This window comes from Mustela nigripes, chromosome 14, assembly GCF_022355385.1.
Source record: "Mustela nigripes isolate SB6536 chromosome 14, MUSNIG.SB6536, whole genome shotgun sequence".
NCBI classification, from domain to species: Eukaryota; Metazoa; Chordata; class Mammalia; order Carnivora; family Mustelidae; genus Mustela; species Mustela nigripes.
The window spans coordinates 57,880,916-57,899,647 of NC_081570.1; the positions used below are offsets into that span (position 1 = coordinate 57,880,916).

The following is an 18,732-nucleotide window of genomic DNA, read 5'->3' on the forward strand; positions in this document are numbered from 1 at the left end:
CAGAGAGAAATCACAAGTAGATGGAGAGGCAGGCAGAGAGAGAGAGGGAAGCAGGCTCTCTGCTGAGCAGAGAGCCCGATGCGGGACTCGATCCCAGGACTCTGAGATCATGACCTGAGCCGAAGGCAGCGGCCTAACCCACTGAGCCACCCACGCGCCCAAACCTGTTTTCTTTTGTCAAAAGATTTTCATGCCACTCAGCTCCACCTCCATGATGTCTCAGTCAGATACAATAAGACTAGATTATTTTGCCACTTTCATTCAAATACTAATAAATATTAAAGCTTCAACCATTCATCTAATATAAAACCTCTGCTTATCCCAAGCCTATGCCTCACTTGGGCCTGGAACTGAGAAGGTAGGGAGCGGCAGGGTCAGTCTTTATTATCATTCCTCTGGATCGCGCAGTTGTTTCCCTTTCACTTCATACTTCCTGTTTCTCTTGGGTGGCAGAATAAAAGCATCAGAATCTTCAGGGATACAGAAGGGCTTATGTAATTCGTGCCATCTTTAGTTCTCTCTTGGCTGTCAAATAGACTCAGTCTTGGTAGTTGTCCAAAGGCTAACTCTCTTTCAGGGATCTTTCATGACCACCCCTGACACACACATCACTAAATATTATCCCCTTATAGGTCCCTGATGTAACACTCCTCTGACTGTCACTTGTAACTTCCCAGTTGGCGGATTCTGGTGGTACACTCTGCATGTAGACTTTCATCCCTCCGGATAGATTTCTTGGGTGGATTTCTTATTATATATAGCTCCTTTTTGTGAGGACCACATCATGCTCTGAGAAACAGTAACCTTTGCCAAGCTATTGCAGAATTGCAGCTCACCTCAACTGAACTCTTCCCCTTTCTTTGCCCTGCCATTAAGCCTGATATCAGCCAACTATTCTCTTTTACATTTTTTTCAGGTATAAAGAGGTAATCTTTACATACCTTAAATTCCAGGAGATCCATGTTAAATCAGGAGTCCTCTGAAATCCCAGGTTTTTTACTCACATACGGGGGATGGAGAAAATACTTTCCCCTTAGAGAGGAAAGGGATGATAAATACACAGCATGTTGGAATTTGTTTAAAACAAAATCTTTGCTACCTGCATCTTGATCAATTTCTTCACCTCCTCTTGCAAGAAGACAGGTGGACAATGGGTTGTAAAACCTGTTCAATGATCTCTTATGCTGTCCTACATAAATAGGTTTAGAACCTATCGTTTTAAATCTTTCAGACACAGAAGTAGTCAAATTTAACTTTCTGTTCCATTTACGGAAGATTTATGGTGTGTTCTGGTATTTAATAAACGAGTGTTTCCTTATTATCCTTTTTCATAATTTTCTTGGCTCTTTTCAGGCATTCATTCCTCTAAAGATATTTTAGTCACCACCCCTTACCCTCAATCCACTACTGGGATTCTAACTGGAATTGTATTAAAACACTATGTTAATTTTGTGACATTATGTTTATGTTATCGAATCTCCCCATCTAAGAACATGGCATTTTTTCCCCAATAATTTGTTTTCTTTCTGTTCTTCTCTTATTACATCTATTCCTACACATTTTCTATTTTATGGTTATTGCTCCTATTGTGAATAGAATATCTTTTTCTACATCCTGTGTAGGTACTTATGTAGGTAATATAGGTAATAAGGTATTGATTTTTGTGTATTTTCTTCCATTTGGCCATCTTGGTAAATTACCTTATTAATTCCAGAATATTGTTTTTGTTTTAGCCAGTCTTAGGTGTTTTTAGGAATACTATTTAACCGCTAGCTTATTTCTTCTGATGTCTATGTTAGTTATCTAACTTTTGTTTATTTCCTTATCTTGATTTCATGAAAACTACCAAAACAAATTTTTAAACAGATTTTATTTATTTACTTGACAGACAAAGATTGCAAGTAGGCAAAGAGGCATGTATAGAGGGGGTGGGGAAAGCAGGCTTCCCGTTAAGCAGAGAGCCCGATGTGGGGCTCGATTCCAAGACCCTGAGATCATGACCTGAGCTGAAGGCAGAGGCTTAAACCACTGAGCTACCAGGTGCCCCACCAAAACAATTTTAATAAAATGATTTTAAGGCTTTTAACCATGTAGGATAATAAGATTTTAATAAGACAATTTTAAGATCGTTTAAGATAATAATTGAATTTAGTTTTGGATATAATTTTTATTACATTTAAGTAGTTTCCTTGTATTAAAATTTTACTTTGAGGTTTTATTAAAAATAATGACTGAATTTTATCAAATGCATTTTTATTACAAGTTGTTATAATCATACAAATTTCTCCTTCTAATTTTTTTTCTCACTCTAATATGTTATTTTAATGGATTAGGTTGCTAGATTTCCTAATCTTAAACCACACTCATCCCTTGGTTATTTAGATATGTTTAGATATGTTGCTGGAGCTTATTTTCAATTAAGTGACATTATTTTATAGCTTTATTTCTCCTTCCTTCCTTGTATTTTTCCCTCTCTCCCTTCTTTCCTTCCTTCTTTTTATATTATCACTGTCATATGAACCAAATAAACTTCCACCATTTGCTATGACTTCATCAATTTAAATCCTTGCTACTCAAAGAGTGGGCTATGGACCAGTGGTATTATTATCACAGGAAGCTTGTTGGAAATTTATAGTAGCAGGCATAACATTGTATCTACTTTATTAGTAACCACATTTGACACTAACTAGATCCTCAGTGGTTTCCTATGAACATTAACATTAAAATTCTCTGAGCTGTTGCGGCATCTGGGTGGCTCACTTGGTTGAATGTGCAGCTCTTGATGCTCTAAGGTCATGAACTCAGGGTCCTGGGATCAAGACCCACATTGAGCCCCCCGGCTCCCTCCACTCCCAGTGGAAAGTCTGCTTAAGGTTTTCTCTCTCCCTTTGCCCCTTCCCCCTCCAATAAATAAATAAATAAATCTTTAAAAAAATTTTAAAGATGAAATTCTCTGAGCTGCATGTAATAACTTTCCAATGGTTGAAATTTCCTCACTTTTCTCATCTCTGTTCTTTGGCCTATTCAAATTTTCCCTCTTTCTTAAGTCAATTTTGGTAATGCTTACTTTGCTAGGATATTATCCACTTCTGACTTCTCAAATATGTTGCCATAGTTACATTTAGTATCCTCTTATGATTATTTTAACCTCTCTTACATTTATGGTTATAACTCTATCACTTAAGGTGACGTCTAGTTCCTCTAGCAGTTCTCTTTCACTGAGCGTTTATCATTTTTGACCAGATTGATCTCACTCTCTTTAATTCCCAGGCCTTGGGTGGATGCTGTAGGGTGCCATCCAGATTCCCCCCAGAGGACACACTCATTCTCCCAGCTACCTTGAATATTGATGACTGATGACACACTACTGAGTCTCTCTCTAGGAATTGCCCTTAGCTGAAGAAAGCCACCTCACCCAACAATGTACCCCCTCCCTGGAGATAACCTATATTCAGTGACTGGTGCATGGGAGGGCAAGTCCATCCCCTTTGAATCAAGGCAGAAAAATGCTGAGAGGCCATTCAGGTGCACCCCATAGTTACTGCTGGAGCCTGTTGCAAAGGCATGGCTGTTCATCTTTTCCTTCTGACTAATTCTCTTTGCTTCACCCATCACAATAGTTGTTCCCAGGAACTCTCCTTAATAAATCCTCTACACACAAATCTTACAGTTGCAAAGACTGTTTCTAGGGGAACCTGACATACCACTCAGGGTCCCTTGAATGAATCGTATTTTTCTTTGTCAGCTTTGAGTTTTAAGTTTGGTTGTAATGGTAGCCTGAGATACTGCAAGTGAGTGAAGGCAATTCTATTTTTCTCTGCATGGACTGGTGGTAATCTAACAGTCCCTAGTGATGCATTGCCTTATCTCCCCATACTGTGTTTCCTTATCTCCCCATACTCTCCCAGCCACAGGATTGGAAGGTGGGGAGGACCAAGCAGAGGCCCTGGGGGACTGATGTTGACTCCTGTCTTGCTTCCAGCTTCCTATAGGCCCTGTGTCACCATTTGGCAAAAAAGGATGGAAATTAGGAGTAGAGGTCAAGAAACCTTATTCAAAGGATCAGATTTCCAGCATCTTACTCTTTTCATTTTTTACTTTTATTTTATTTTAAAGTAAACTGTACCAATGTGAGGCTTGAACTCACAACCCCAAAATCAAGATCTGCATGCCCTACTGATTGGACCAGCCAGGTGCCTCTACTCTTCAAATTTTTAAAATCCTTTCAACAAAAGTAATCGAAAATTTTGAGATGTCAGATATTTCAACTAAATTATGTATTTAAATTTTATTATCAAACTTTCTTATAGAAGTTCACTGAAATTCAAAAGAGAAGGGCAAAAGATGCATAGCAAGAGGGGAAGTTGAGTTAAGCATTTGAGGAGGTAATTTAAAAAATTTTTTATTTTGTGTTTGTGTGTGTATGTTTACATTTAAATTTTAGTTAAGTTAACATACCATGCAATATTGGTTTCTGGAGTATAAATCAGTGACTTGTCATTTACCTATAACACCCAGTGTTCATAACAAGGGCCCTCTTTAATACCCTACACCCATCTAGCCCATCCCCCTCCACTTCCGTTCCACCAACCCCGAGTTTGTTTTCTATCATTAAGAATTTCTTATGGCTTCTTTCGCTCTTTTCTTTTTCCCCTTCCCATATGTTCATCTGTTTTCTTTCTTAAATTCCACCTATGAGCAAGATGATATGGAATTTATCTTTCTCTGACTTACTTATTTCACACTTAGCATAATACATAATATACTTATCAGAATACACATAATCATAGCAAATGGCAAAATTTCATTCTTTGTGATGGCTGAATAATATTCCATTACATATATGCATGTGTGTGTGTGTGTACATACCAAATCTTCTTCATTCATTCAGTTATCAGTCAATGGACATTTGGGCTTTCTCCATAGTTTGGCTATTTTTGATAATGCTGTATAAACATTAGGGTGCTTATACTCCTTCAAATCTGTATTTTTGTATCCTTTGGGAAAATACTTTGTAGTGCAACTGCTAGATTTCAAGGTAGTTCTATTTTTAACTTTTGGAGGAAACTCCAATCTGTTCTCCACAGTGGCTGCACCAGTTTGCATTCCCACCAACAGTGCAACAGGGTTCCCCTTTCTCTGCATCTTCACCAACACCTGTTGTTTCTTGTGTTGTTAATTTTGAGAAGCTAATTTAAAAAAAATGCATGTACTTGTTATTGTAGCTTTTGTATTGTCATTGTTTTAACTGCTGTCCTGGCATGTTAATTCTTACAATATCTTGACACATATTTCTAACACATCTCACACAGGACAAAGCATAGGGCCTACATATAGTAAGTACTTGATAAATATTTTTGTTTTGATTTGGTTTTAAAAATCAGAGGGAATCAACACATGATATTTCTTTACAATACTTTGAATGGGCTTGTTATCCTTTTTCTACCTCCTTGGGAGTGCATTTTCTGGCAAAAAGATTATGTGTGATTATAAGAGGTAACATTTGTTGAGCATTTACTATGTGACAGTTACTGTTCTAAAAACTTTACTTGTATTAATTTATTTAATATTCACAGCAACTAGATGTAGAAGCAGAGTATTACATGCCACATGTTTCAGTTGTTAAAAATGCATATATTTTACAATTTTAAAGAGGCATTTTTTTTATACTTTCCACTAAATGCCAACAAAAATAATCCCTATACTTGGCCTTTAAAGTAGCAAGACATCCTAGTGAACAACCATGAGTAAAAGGAATTTATAGAGATAAAGAAGAGAGAATTGTTCTTTTAGAGGCTGCAGAGTTAACAGAATTCCAAACAATGAAGCTAGTTTAAGCTGCCTATTCTAGTAAGGCAGCAAGTTGAGAACATTCTGAAGAATACCTGTCTTTGCCTAATATAAAGATGGAATTGTGAATTTTTATTTAAAACCTACCTGTTCATTTTTCTGGGACTTTAAAAATATCCTATTGAGAGGTGCCTGGGTGGCTCAGTTGGTTAATCAGCTGATTCTTGATCTCAGCTCAGGTCATGATCTCAGAGTCATGAAATCAAGCCCTGCTTCAGACTCAGCACTGGGCATGGCCCTGCTTAAGATTCTAATTCTTTCCCTCTCCTTCTGTCCCTCCTCCTTCATTCACAGGCACCCATACACTCTCTCTCAAATAAATAAATAAATAAATAGACAAATAAATAAATAAATAAAAATATACTTTTGATATTAAAAGGAAAATATGTTATATAATATACCTGCACTTCAAAGATTGTTACTTTATCATGTGAAATGTATCCTATATTTTCTAAGGAGTTTTGGTTATTGAACTGCTTATTTCACTTATGAACTGGTTGTTTCCAGTAATAGTATTCAGATGAACATCTCTGATCTCTAGTAGAATGAACACTGATCCTCTTGGTGTTTTAGACAGAGGAGTTTGGAATTTATCTGTTTCCTTTTGTGCATAAAGGTAAAGGAAATCTATGGCTTTGACAGGTCCTTTATTTTAAATTGATGTGTTAGAATCTTTGTTACAGCATCTATTGTGTCGAGATAAGTAATAGTGCTTGTGTTTTTATAATTGGAGCTATTCAGTAATATTCCTAACCTCACAGAACTATCAAGGAGTAGAACTAGAATTTTAATTCAAGCATGTTAATTCTAGACTTCAGTAACTCAACCACTATTTTATACATCCAGTCTCCTTAAGAGCAAGATTCTTATCATTCCCCCACAAACAGCCATACAGTGAGTGCAATTATTATGACCTGAAAATCTCTCTACATCTTAAGAGGATCTTCAAAACTTAGCTACTCTGACGAATGTTTCTGCTGCCTTTGTTTCTCCTCTAGGAATTTGATGGATTCTTTTATCCATTTTGAATTTGTCTTTGTGTATAGTGTAAGAGAATGGTCCAGTTTAAGTCTTTTGCATGTGGCTGGTCAATTTTCCCACCACCATTTATTGAAGAAATTGTTCTTTTTCCATTAGATATGCTTTCTTTCCTTGTTGAAGATTAGTTGACCATAGCGTTGAGGGTTCATTCCTGGGTTCTCTTTTCTATTCCACTGACCTATGTGTCTATTTTTGTGCCAGTACCATGCTGTCTTGATGATCACAGCTTTGTAATTAGCTTGAAGTCAGGCATTCTGATGCCGCCATCAATGGCTTTCTTTTTCAACATTCCTCTGAATATTTGGGTTTTTTTCTGGCTGGATAAAAATTTTAGGATTATCAGTTCCAGGTCTGTGAAAAATGTCAATGGTATTTTGATAGGGATTGCACTGAATGTATAGATTCCTCTGGGTAGCTTAGATATTTTAACAATGTTTATTTTTCTAATCCATGGGCTGTTTTTCCTTCTCTTTGTGTCTTCCTCGATTTCTTTCATAGGTGTTCTGTAATTTTTAGAGTACAGATTCTTTACTTCTTTGGTTAAGTATATTCCTAGGTATCATGGTTTTTGGTGCAATTGTAAAATGAGATTGATTCCTTAATTCCTCTTTCTTTCGTCTCATTGTTAATGTATAGAAATGCAACAGCCTGCTTTGCATTGATTTTGTATCCTGCCACATTGCAGAATTGCTGTATGAGTTCTAGCAAAAGTTCTAGCAATTTTGGGGTAAAGTCTTTGGGTTTTCCCCATAAAGTATCATGTCATCTGCAAAGAGTTTGTGAGAGTTTGACTTGTTCTTTGCCAATTTGAATGCTTTTTATTTCTTTTTGCTTTCTGATTGCTGAGGCTAGGACTTGTAGTATGATGTTGAACAACAATCGTGTTCCTGACTTTAAGGAAAAAGCCCTCAGTTCTTCCCCACTGAGAATATTTGTTGTGGGCTTTTTGTAGATGGCTTCTATGGTATTGCAATATGTTTCCTCTATTCTTATACCTTGAAGAGTTTTTAAAAAAAATGATGTTTTATTTTGCCAAGTGCTTTTTCTGCATTGGTTGAGAGGATCATATGATTGTTGTTCTTTCTTTATTAATGTTATGTATCATGTTTATTGTTTTGTGAATGTTGAACCACCCTTGCAGCCCAGGAATAAATCCCACTAGGTCGTGGTGAAGAGTCCTTTTAATGTACTGTTGGATCTTATTGGCTAGTGTCTTGGTGAGAATTTTGGTATCCATGTTCATTAGGGATATTGCTCTATAATTCTCCTTTTTGATGGGGTCTTTGATTTTGGAATCAAGGTAATGCTGGCCTCATAGAACGAATTTGGAAGTTTCCCTTCCATTTCTATTTTTTGAAACAGCTTTAGTAGAGTAGGTCTTATTTCTTCTTTAACTATTTGGTAGAATTCCCCTGAGAAGCCATCCAGTCCTGGACTCCTATTTTCTGGGAGGTTTTTGATTACTGCTTCAATTTCTTTGCTGGTTATGGGTTTGTTCAGATTTTGATTTCTTCCTGTTTCAGTTTTGTAGTTTATAAGTTTCTAGGAACACATCCATTTCTTCTAAATTATCCAATTTGTTGGCATATAGTTGCTCATAATGTTTCTCAAAATTGTTTGTATTTCCTTGGTGTTGGTTGTGATCTCTCCTCTTCCATTCATGATTTTATTAATTGGGTCTTCTCTCTTTTCTTTTTGACAAGTCTGGCTAGGGGTTTATCGATCTTATCAGTTCTTTCAAAGAACCAGCTCCTAGTTTGGTTGAACTGTTCTACTGTTCTTTTGGTTTGTATTTCATTGATTTCTACTCTAATCTTTATTATTTCTCTTCTCTTGCTTGGTTTAGGCTATATTTGCTGTTCTTTCTTCAACTTCTTTAGATGTTAGCTTGTGTATTTGAGATTTTTCTAATTTTTTGGGACAGGCTTGTATTGTAATGTACTTCCCTCTTAGGACTGCCTTTGCTGTAGTTCAAAGGTTTTGAACAGTTGTGTTTTCATTTTCATTAGTTTCCTTGAATTTTTAAAAATATTTTATTTATTTATTTTGACAGAGAGAGACACAATGAGAGAGGGAACAGAAGCAGGGGGTGTGGGAGCTTCCCACCTAGCAGGGAGCCTGAAGAGGGGTTCAATCCCAAGACCCTGGGATCATGACCTGAGCCAAAGGCTGACACTAAACAACTGAGCCACCCAGGTGCTCTTCCATGAATTTTTTAAATTCCTCTTTAATTTCCAGGTTGACCCATTCGTTCTTTTGTAGGATGTTCTTTAACCTCCAAGTGTTTGAGTTCCTTCTAAATTTCCTCTTATGGTTGAGTTTGGTTTAGCCTTGTGGTCTGAAAATACGCAGGGAGTAATCTCTGTCTCTTGGTATCAGTTGAGACCTGATTTATGACCCAGTATGTGATCCATTTTGGAGAAAGTTCCATATGCAGTCGAGAAGAATGTGTATGCTGTTGCTTTAGGATGGAATGCTCTGTATATATATGTGAAGCCAGTGGGGTCCAATGTGTCATTCAAAGCCCTTTTCCTTGTTGATCTTCTGCTTAGATGATCTGTCCATTGCTGTGAGTGGGGTGTTGAAGTCCCCTACTTTTGTTGTATTTTTTTCTATCTATTAATTTGTTTATTAATTGGTGGATATAATTGGCTGCTCTTAAATTGGGGGCATAAATATTTATAACTGTTAGATCTTCTAGTTGAATAGACCCTTTAAGTATGATTTAGTGTCTCTCTTCATCTCTTACTATAGTCTTTGGCTTAAAATCTAATTTGTATGATATGAGGATTGCTATCCCAACTTTCTTTTGAAGTCCATTAACATGATAAATCATCCTTCCCCTGCTCACTTTCAGTCTGGAGGTGTCTTTAGGTCTAAAGTGAGACTCTGGTAGATAGCATATTGATGGGTCTTGCTTTTTTATCCAATCCGGTACCCTGTGTCTTTTGATTGGAGCATTTAGCCCGTTTACATTCAGAGCAACTCCTGAAAGATATGAATAAGTGACATTGTATTATCTGTAAAGTCCATGTTTCTGTAGATTGTCTCTGTTTCTTTCTGGTTTATGTTACTCTTGGGCTCACTTTGCTTACAAGATCCTCCTCAATATTTCTTGCAGGGCTTGATTGGTGCTCACACATTCTTTCAGTTTCTGTCTGTCCTGGAAGTTCTTTATCTCTCCTTCCATTCTGAATGACAGCCCTGCTGGATAAAGTATTCTTCGCTGCATGTTTTTTTTCATTTAGTACCCTGACTATATCATGCCAGTCCTTTCTGGCCTGCACAGTCTCTGTGGATAAGTCTGATATAAGTCTAATGTTCCTACCTCTGTAGGTTAGGAACCTCTTGTTTCAAGCTGCTTTCAGGATTTCTTTTTGTCTCTGAAATTTCCAAGCTTCACTATTATATGTTGGGGTGTTGATCTATTTTTATTGATTTTTGGTCACCCTGTTATTGCCCTTTACAGAGCTCCTGCCCTGAGAGTTGTTGCTACAGTCATGCATGCACCTGCTCGCCCCGCCCAGGGGAAGGCAGAGGGGCTTGTGTTCCTGTCTTTTGTGTGGTCCCCACATGGAGAGCTGTCACCTGATGGAGCTGTGGTTTGCAGTTATGGCAGACAGAGCTGAGAGCCCCCTCCCAGGCTCATGGGCTGCAACCACTTTCAATGTTCCAATGCTTGGGAATTCTACCAGTTCAGGCACCCCCGATGTGTCCGTGACTCTAGGGATCCAGGCACCACACTGCCCCATTTAGAATGTTGCCCCTTTTCACCACGTGAGCACCTTTCAGGCAGGGATGTCTTCCTGGAGCAGATTTCTAAGGGTTCTGATTTTGCACCCCCAGGACTATTTCACTATCCAGTAGCTGGCTTAAGGAGCCCCCTCCCCAGTACCATTTATCTTCCAATATCTTCCCACAGATTCACTTCTCTGCACCTTCTCCCTTGCAGAAAGTGATTGCTTTTCTACTTGTAGAGTTTCAGATAGTCTCTTCTTACATCTCAGGTTGAATTCATGGGTGTCAGAATGATTTGATAGTTACCTAGCTAAATTCAACAGACCAGCTCAAACAAGGTCCCCTACTCTTTCACCATCTTGTTTCCCTCACCCATATTCATTTCTTTATATGACCATATTTGTACTTTAGAAAAATCACTCCAACAGACAACAAAGGGTCTATAGATATATCTAAAGATTTCTTATAATTGGCTGTTTATAGTTCATTTGGGAAAAAATTTGCTTTATAACGAAGTTAGTTTCATTTAATACAAGTAAACAACACAGTAAGTAGTGTGGCAATACTGGTGTGCTTCCACTATTTACTTTTTTAGACTTTTTGTGGACAAATATTGAGTGTTGCTATTCCCTTGATTGCTTAGTACTTATTTAGTTATTTAACAAATATTTATTAAGCATTTTCTGTATGCCAGAAACAGAGGTGAGTACTGGTGATACTAGGGTAAGATATTGCTCCCTTCCTTCCAGGAACATATAATTTAGCAAAAGACATTTAAACAAGCAATTTCAAGGTACCTGGGTGGCCCAGTCAGTCAAGCATCTGCCTTTGGCTCAGGTCATGATCCCAGGATCCTGGAATAGAGCCCTGCACTGGGCTTTCTTCTCAGCAGGGAGCCTGCTACTCGTCTCCCTCTGCCTGTCGCTTTGCCCACTTGTGCTCTCTCTCTCTCTGTCAAATAAATAAATAAACAAATAAATAAAATCTTAAAAATTATATATAAGCAATTTCAATTAAAAACAATAAGAACTATTATAGAACCCATTTATGTGAGAAGGAAATTAACTCAGGATAGTAACATCAGATAGATTTTGCCAAAAGAGGACAAGCTAGACCTGAGACATATATATGAATTCACTCATCTGGTGAGGAAGTGGGGGAAAAGCCCCAGGATAACAATATGTATAAAGACCCATAATCATGAAAGGAACACTGACACATTCAAGGAACTAGATGTAGTTGGTATGGCTGGAGAGGGGTAGGGATGTGTTGGTTTGCAACCCTGTTGAAAGTTTCCCTGGTGTAATCTGAAACTAGCCCCTATACTCAGAGGACAGGGAGAGACCAGAAGAAAGAGGCAGAGCACTATAGGTGGGTAGTAGCAGTTTTAATAAGCAAAGGGAACCTACATATGAGGCTTGACTTGGGTGGCAGCAAGATGATTAGATCCCTGCACACACCCACCAAGTCTTAAAAGTTCATAGAAGCCTTAACTGGGCTTAGTCACATATACTATGTAGGTGTTCTCAATACCACATCACTATCTCAAGGCTATATCCTTGCGGCAACCTCTGGGAGTGGGAAAGCCAAGTGGAACCCATATTCCAAGGGCAGGGCAGGGGGTAAGGAACCTCCAAGTGCTGGGGACCAACTCACAGTCCAAACAGCAGTCATATCTTTTTAATTACATTCAATGACATATCTTGATGGGCAAGATAACCAAGGATTTGGGATGTCGGAGAAAGGACTTTAAAATTTTTGTAGACAGGGCATATCATGGTCAGTTTTGCACCTTAACTTTGAACATTCTTTCTGGTAGAATGCAGGCCTTATGGATAGTCCAGATGACAGGTAACTTGAGGTAACAAGGCAACTTGAGACAAGACAAAGCACTATGATTACATATGACTGGCAATGAATAGCTGTTTATTGAATGAATAAATTAATGAAGAATGAATATAGCTTAATGTTGGTAATTGGCCACACACACATATATACAGCTCTACAGACAAAGTCCTTTCTTTTTTCTTTTCTTTTTTTTTTTTTTAATTAACACATAATGTATTGTTTGCCCCAGGGGTACAGTTCTGTGAATTATCAGGCTTACACATTTCACAGCACTCACCATAGCACATACCCTCTCAAAGTCCTTTCTTGAGAGGAGGGACTTGAGTGCTGACATGATCAAAACTACACTTTAGATGAATGATTCTGCTTGTAATGTGTAAGGTCAGCTGAAAAGGGAACAGACTGAAGTACACAGCAGCACCTGATCAAGGAAGCTACAATGGGCACAAAGAACTGAAAATATATTTAAAAGATACGTTGATTATGAAAAGATTAAGAGAATTTGGGTTGTTGCTAGAGAAGGATGAAGAAGTTCAGGATTTTTTTTTTTTTTTTTTAAGTAGGAGAATCTTGAGCATGGTTGCGTCCTAAGGAAAGGAATTGGATGGGAGGATATATTAAAAATGTAGAACAAGGTAGGATCTGGAATTTTAGAGTCTTCATTCACCAATTCTGTGACTGGAGCAAGTTACATCAACTCTTTGAACTTCATTTTATTCACTTATAAAATCAAGATAATCCCTATCTTCTGGGATTGTTCTAAGCATTAGAAACTACAGTTGATCCTTAAATGGCACAGGTTTGAACTACATGGGTTTACATATATGCAGCTTTTGCATCCTACAGTAATATAAATGCATTTTCTCTTCCTTGTGATTTTCTTGATAATAGCTTCTTTTCTCTAGCTTACTTGATTGTAGGAATATAATATACAGTATATATAACATACAAAATATATATTCATCAACTGTTTATGTTCTCAGTAAGGCTTTGGGTCAACAGTAGGCCATTAGTATTTCAGTTTGGGGGGAGTCAAAAGTTATATGCAGATTTTTAACAGCACATTTTTGATAGCATGGGGTGCAGCTATCAGCCCTTCTAACTCCTGCATTATTCAAAGGTCAGCTCTAATTATGTAGGACACTTGAATAAGTAGCCATTCAACAAAAGGTAAGTGTTATAACTATTGCTATTGTTAAGAATCTGCGTTTCAGATAAGACAATAGACAATAAAGGAGCAGTAAAAGTTAGGGAGCTGAGGGGAAAATTAAGTGAGTTCACACCTATTTTTCTGTGAAGTTGCCAAGAAGAGAAAGAGGAAGAGAGTCCTGGGGTTGGGGTTTGAAAGAATGGGGAACTCTCACAATAGCTTTAGTGGCCATTCAGAAAAGAAATTGACCAGTTGTGGACATCCACGGAAATTTGTGATTGGTTTAAAGGATTAGAAGAGAGAATTTTAAAGTACGAACATTCCTTTTACATAAAATAAAAATAGTGGAAGAGATGGAATTTCTCTACTAACTTCTTGACTTATCTTCTCTTATTATTTTATATCTTTTCTTAAATATTTTAAACCAGTGCAGAGAAGCTGATTTCAAACTGTTAACAGAACACCGTTAAAGCAGAAATGAGGAAAGGACCACAGGAAGAGAACATATTAAGAGGTATATGCAGGAAAGAGTTTTCCTTTAGAAATATTTCATACTTGGTTTCTTACTGTAAGATTTCTCTGTCCATTTATCATGCTAATAGTGGGTATTAGGAATCTAAAGATGGCTGAATATATGGTATTTTCCAAACATTTTTGGCCACAGAACCATTTCTTTTGTATAAATATTCCTTGGGCCACAGTTTGGGAAAGTTTGGTCTAGTATGTGTTATATATATGTCTTTCATTTTCCTAGATACCATAATCTTCAAGATAATAAGTCATTTTCTCCCAAAGTTCTCCATATGTCCCCATTCTCCTTGTTGGAAAGACTAAATTCAGTATGGTCCTTCAGTTCCTCTATCCATGGTTCCCAACTGGAGTTAGTGGAAATATATGGGGGTATGCCACTGGCCACCAGGAAGGTTAACAGCTCTGCAGTAAGCCAAATAGTCCTACAACATGGAGAATTACTTCCTTTAAAATGTTTTCTCTATGTCAAGAGCTTTTCAATTTTTATATTACCAGTTGAAAAAGGCTTCTACATGTCTGGATAGTAAAAGTCACCTTATCTTATATCTCATATCTTATCTCTGTGGTAGTTTATGAACTGTGCAAAAAAACCCTCACCCCCTTTCTCCATTGGACCACATGGACTAAGTACAATATACCTCTGCAAAGATACTTAAATAGCAAACATATAAAACAAAGTAGCTTTCTGGCCTAAGTGCTATTCATTCAGTCTACTTGCCCCATGAGCTTCTAAAGACTTATTTTTTTGAGAACTGTCAAGTATTACTATTTTCCTCATTTTGCAGAGAAGGACACTGAGACTTACAGAGGTAAGTTAGTTGACTGCTCAAGGTCACAGAGTTAGCAGGTGCTAGGGTTGAGTTTCAAACCCAAGCATTCTGACTCCAAAACTCAGCTGCTTTACTGTTATTCAAAAGTTCCCGAGTCAGTACCTCATTACATTTTCCAGTCATATTTGGCTCCTTTTATATCGTTGTGAAATGCATTCTAATGATTTCTGTTTTTTTCTTTTTTTCCCCTTGTCCCAAGTGCCTGAAACTCTTCTATTCTCAGACTAAGATACTTACTATATATGTTAGCATGAGCAAGTCACTTCTATTTTCTGCATCCCATCATTAAAACAAAGTAATTGTGCTAGAAACTCATTCTCCAACATCTCTTTTGATATTAAGTTTAGTAATGCCATTAACAGTGCTAAGACTTTTATTCTCAAGATATGTCACTTTCAATTATGTCATATCAAAACCAGATTGTTTCTTTTTGTTGTTATTTTTAAAACTTGTTTCCACAGGCAGGTGAAAGTGTGTGGCATAAGTGTGGGGCAGGATGCCTGGGTGGTTCAGTGGGTTAAGCCGCTGCCTTTGGCTCAGGTCATTATCCTAGGGTCCTGGGATCAAGTCCTGCATCAGGCTCCTTGCTTGGCCAAGAGCCTGCTTCTCCCTGTGCCTGCTCTGCCTGCTGTTCCCCTTGCTTGTGCTCTTTCTCTGAAAATAAATAAAACCTTTAAATTATTATTTTTTTTTAAACAAGTGATATGTGGAGGGCATTGGCCCACTGCAGTGATCTACAAACCCATAAACTAAGGACTTACACACCACTCCTTAGAACTTTTCCCTGGGCCCCAAATTCCCTTCTAATAATTTCATTGGCAAAAACCTAAGGAAGAGCAAAACTTTTTTCCTTTGAGGTAAAACAAAATGGATCTAATAATTTCCTACATGTATACTGACAATAATAACATAGTATGTGGACATCCCTCACAGGTCCTTACTGTGTTGTTTTTGCTATGCCGTCACAACATCATTATCCACAGCCTGCCTTTAATGAGAGTAGTTTAAGTCTTTGTATACACATGCAAGAAGTACAGTGACATTTTCATAGTTTTTAAAGAGTTTATATAATAAAATTAATAATAAACTTCTTGTTGTATAAGAGGATTAATGAGTAAAAAAATATAAAAAATAAGAAGTCTTCCATTTCCTCTAAAACACATGCCTTGCTGAATTCCAAGCTCGAGGGGAATTAATAGTTTTTCTATAGGTATTATGATGCTATATTATTGTTTACAAGCTAATTTACATGAAAAACAAGCACACATCCCAAACTGTATAGCATTTACTACAAAGCGGCTATCTTTTTTTTTTCTTTTTTTTTTAGAAAGCTTTTTGCTAAGTAACTTGCTTAACTACAATTTCTAAATTAGGAGTTTTGTTATTATTATTGTTGAAAAGGTAAAATATCCCCATGGTATAAAACTTGAACACAAAAGTAAATAAATATACAAAAAATTACCTTTCCACTACAGATCCAAGGTCTCTACTGCCAGAATGATTCTTTTTTTTTTTTTTAAAGATTTTATTTATTTATTTGACAGAGAGAGATCACAAGCTGACGGAGAGGCAGGCAGAGAGGGAGATAGAGGGAAGCAGGCTCCCCGCTGAGCAGAGAGCCCGATCCCAGGACCCTGAGATCATGACCTGAGCCGAAGGCAGCGGCTTAATCCACTGAGCCACCCAGGCGCCCCCAGAATGATTTCTATGCCTATTAAATCATGTATCTATCTAAAAATAATGCAATATGGTATGCTCCTTTGAAAAAAGGTAAAGCATTAACATATACTTTGCTTTGCACCTTTGTTCACTGTCTCAGAAATTAGAGATCACGACATACCAGCTCATATTATTTTCTTCTTGCTTCTCTGCCATACTGTAGCCATCACAGAACTATACCATAACTGACTGACCAGTTTCCTATGGATGGACAGTTAAGCCGTTTTCCATTCTTTTGGAAATTCTTTTCCATTCTTTCCATTTTCCATCTCTCTCTGCTTGTCCCTTGCCCTGCTTGTGCTCTCTCTGTCAAATAAGAAAATAAAGTCTTAAAAAACAAAACAAAACCAAACCAACAAACACCAACAAAAAAGAACCTACTGGCTCATCCTCGCCCAAATGTAGGAATACATGGGAAAGATAAACTCCTATGAGCAAAATTGCTGAGTCATAGGAATCCTCAACATGTAATACTAAGCTGCCATCTAATAAAGTCTCAATTTATAAGAGTAGAAAAGGGTATAATTTAGAGGATTCATATTGGTGCTATCTTTTAAAGAATCCTTTATTACAGTAACACTAAATAAAATATCCATATTTATATAACTCAGGTTTTAGTCACAAATATTAGGAGGTACTGTTTTAGACCCTCCCAGTCCCTAAACATGTCACATAAAAACATACATATGTACAGTTACATATACCTCGAGATGAGTTGCAGTTGACATGTTATATTTTAAACAGAAAAAATTTAAATATGTATTAATATCTATCAGTGTTTGGGAGTCTATCCATTTCTTCCCCCAGCCATAGAAATTTTGGTAGGCGTCTAAAAGCTCACAAGCCCTTTGTTAGGCACGGCTTCTCTAGTGCTTAATGGCTAAGAGTCCCTGAAGCCAATTTGAAAAGCAAAAGCCACAGTCCTTAAATTTTAAGAACTGATCATTCTGTATTCTCCTCTTTCTTAACTGGTTCAATAGTTTCAGATCTTTAGCTTATAGTTTGCAAGAACAGAAATGTTCCTAAATTCGCTAGTCCTAGAAAATAGTCATAATAGTAAGTAGGTCCAATCTGTATTGTTTAGGGAACAAGGAGATTTTTGTTGTTTGTTTTAAAGAAGTCATCCTTGAAAGTAGGTCTCTGGGTGCAGGTGAGAGGGAAATCGACACACGGATTGTTTCCCTTTTCCTACAAAAATGTTGCTGCCAATTGTGCAACAATGAAGGCATTTTGTTGAAGGATTTGAGGCGCCAATAAGGTTTTGTGTGTGTGTGTGTGTGTGTGTGTGTGGTGGTTTTTTTTTTTTTTTTTTTTTTTTTTTTTTTTTTTTTTTTTTTTTTTTGGCCATAACAATCTTTTTCATCACGGAAAGCTTCTCCGGGTACTTCGAAAGATAATGATGCGTGAAAAAGCTCAAATTTGAACGGCTCTTAGCTGCCAGGGTTCTGATTCGAGATCTTCACCACAGTCGCTTCGCCATTAAGAAAAATACGACCCTCACTCCGGTTTCCATGACCGCAAGCGCTGGGTCATTCCAGATTTCAGTTTACCTTAAAAGGCAGGCGGCGGCAGTTCCTGAGAATCCAAGCTGCAGGTTTGGCAGGTTGGGCCACGGGTTTCCTACAAATCGCCTCTTGGTTGCTTGCGTCGGTCAGCACCGCCCTCAGGACAAAGGGGGTTGGGGGCAGGGGTCAGGGACACTGGCTCCAGTAAGAGCAGGCTATTTGTGTGGCCTGTTTACAAGGTTACTCGGTTTCAACACCGAGCCCACCGTTCTCCGTGTCTCAGGCGAACCTCCGGACTGAGGTCACCCAGACGCCGGGGTGGCCCCCCGGAGCGAGCGCGGCAGCCTTCCCCCTCCCCCGCCGGCCGGGACTCAGGAATTTCGCCTGCGGGGACCCACACCACGTGGACCCACGGACTCCCGCTTCACTCCACGGCCCGCACCGGGAAGGGCGGTCCCAGCGACGCTCCAGGCAACGCCTCCGCTTCCGGCCAATGAGGAACGGGGGCCGCGTCGGGGCC

General features: G+C 38.0%; 1 long non-coding RNA gene across 1 annotated transcript; it reads right to left on the reverse strand.

Annotated features, from left to right (window-relative positions):
- Positions 1–999: 999 nt before the first annotated feature.
- Positions 1,000–18,652, reverse strand: LOC132001006 (uncharacterized). The gene is made up of 3 exons (XR_009399507.1): positions 18,258–18,652; positions 11,427–11,580; positions 1,000–1,032 (listed from the first exon to the last, which is right to left on the reverse strand). It is a non-coding gene; the product is annotated as an uncharacterized LOC132001006 (long non-coding RNA).
- Between the last annotated feature and the right edge of the window lie 80 nt (positions 18,653–18,732).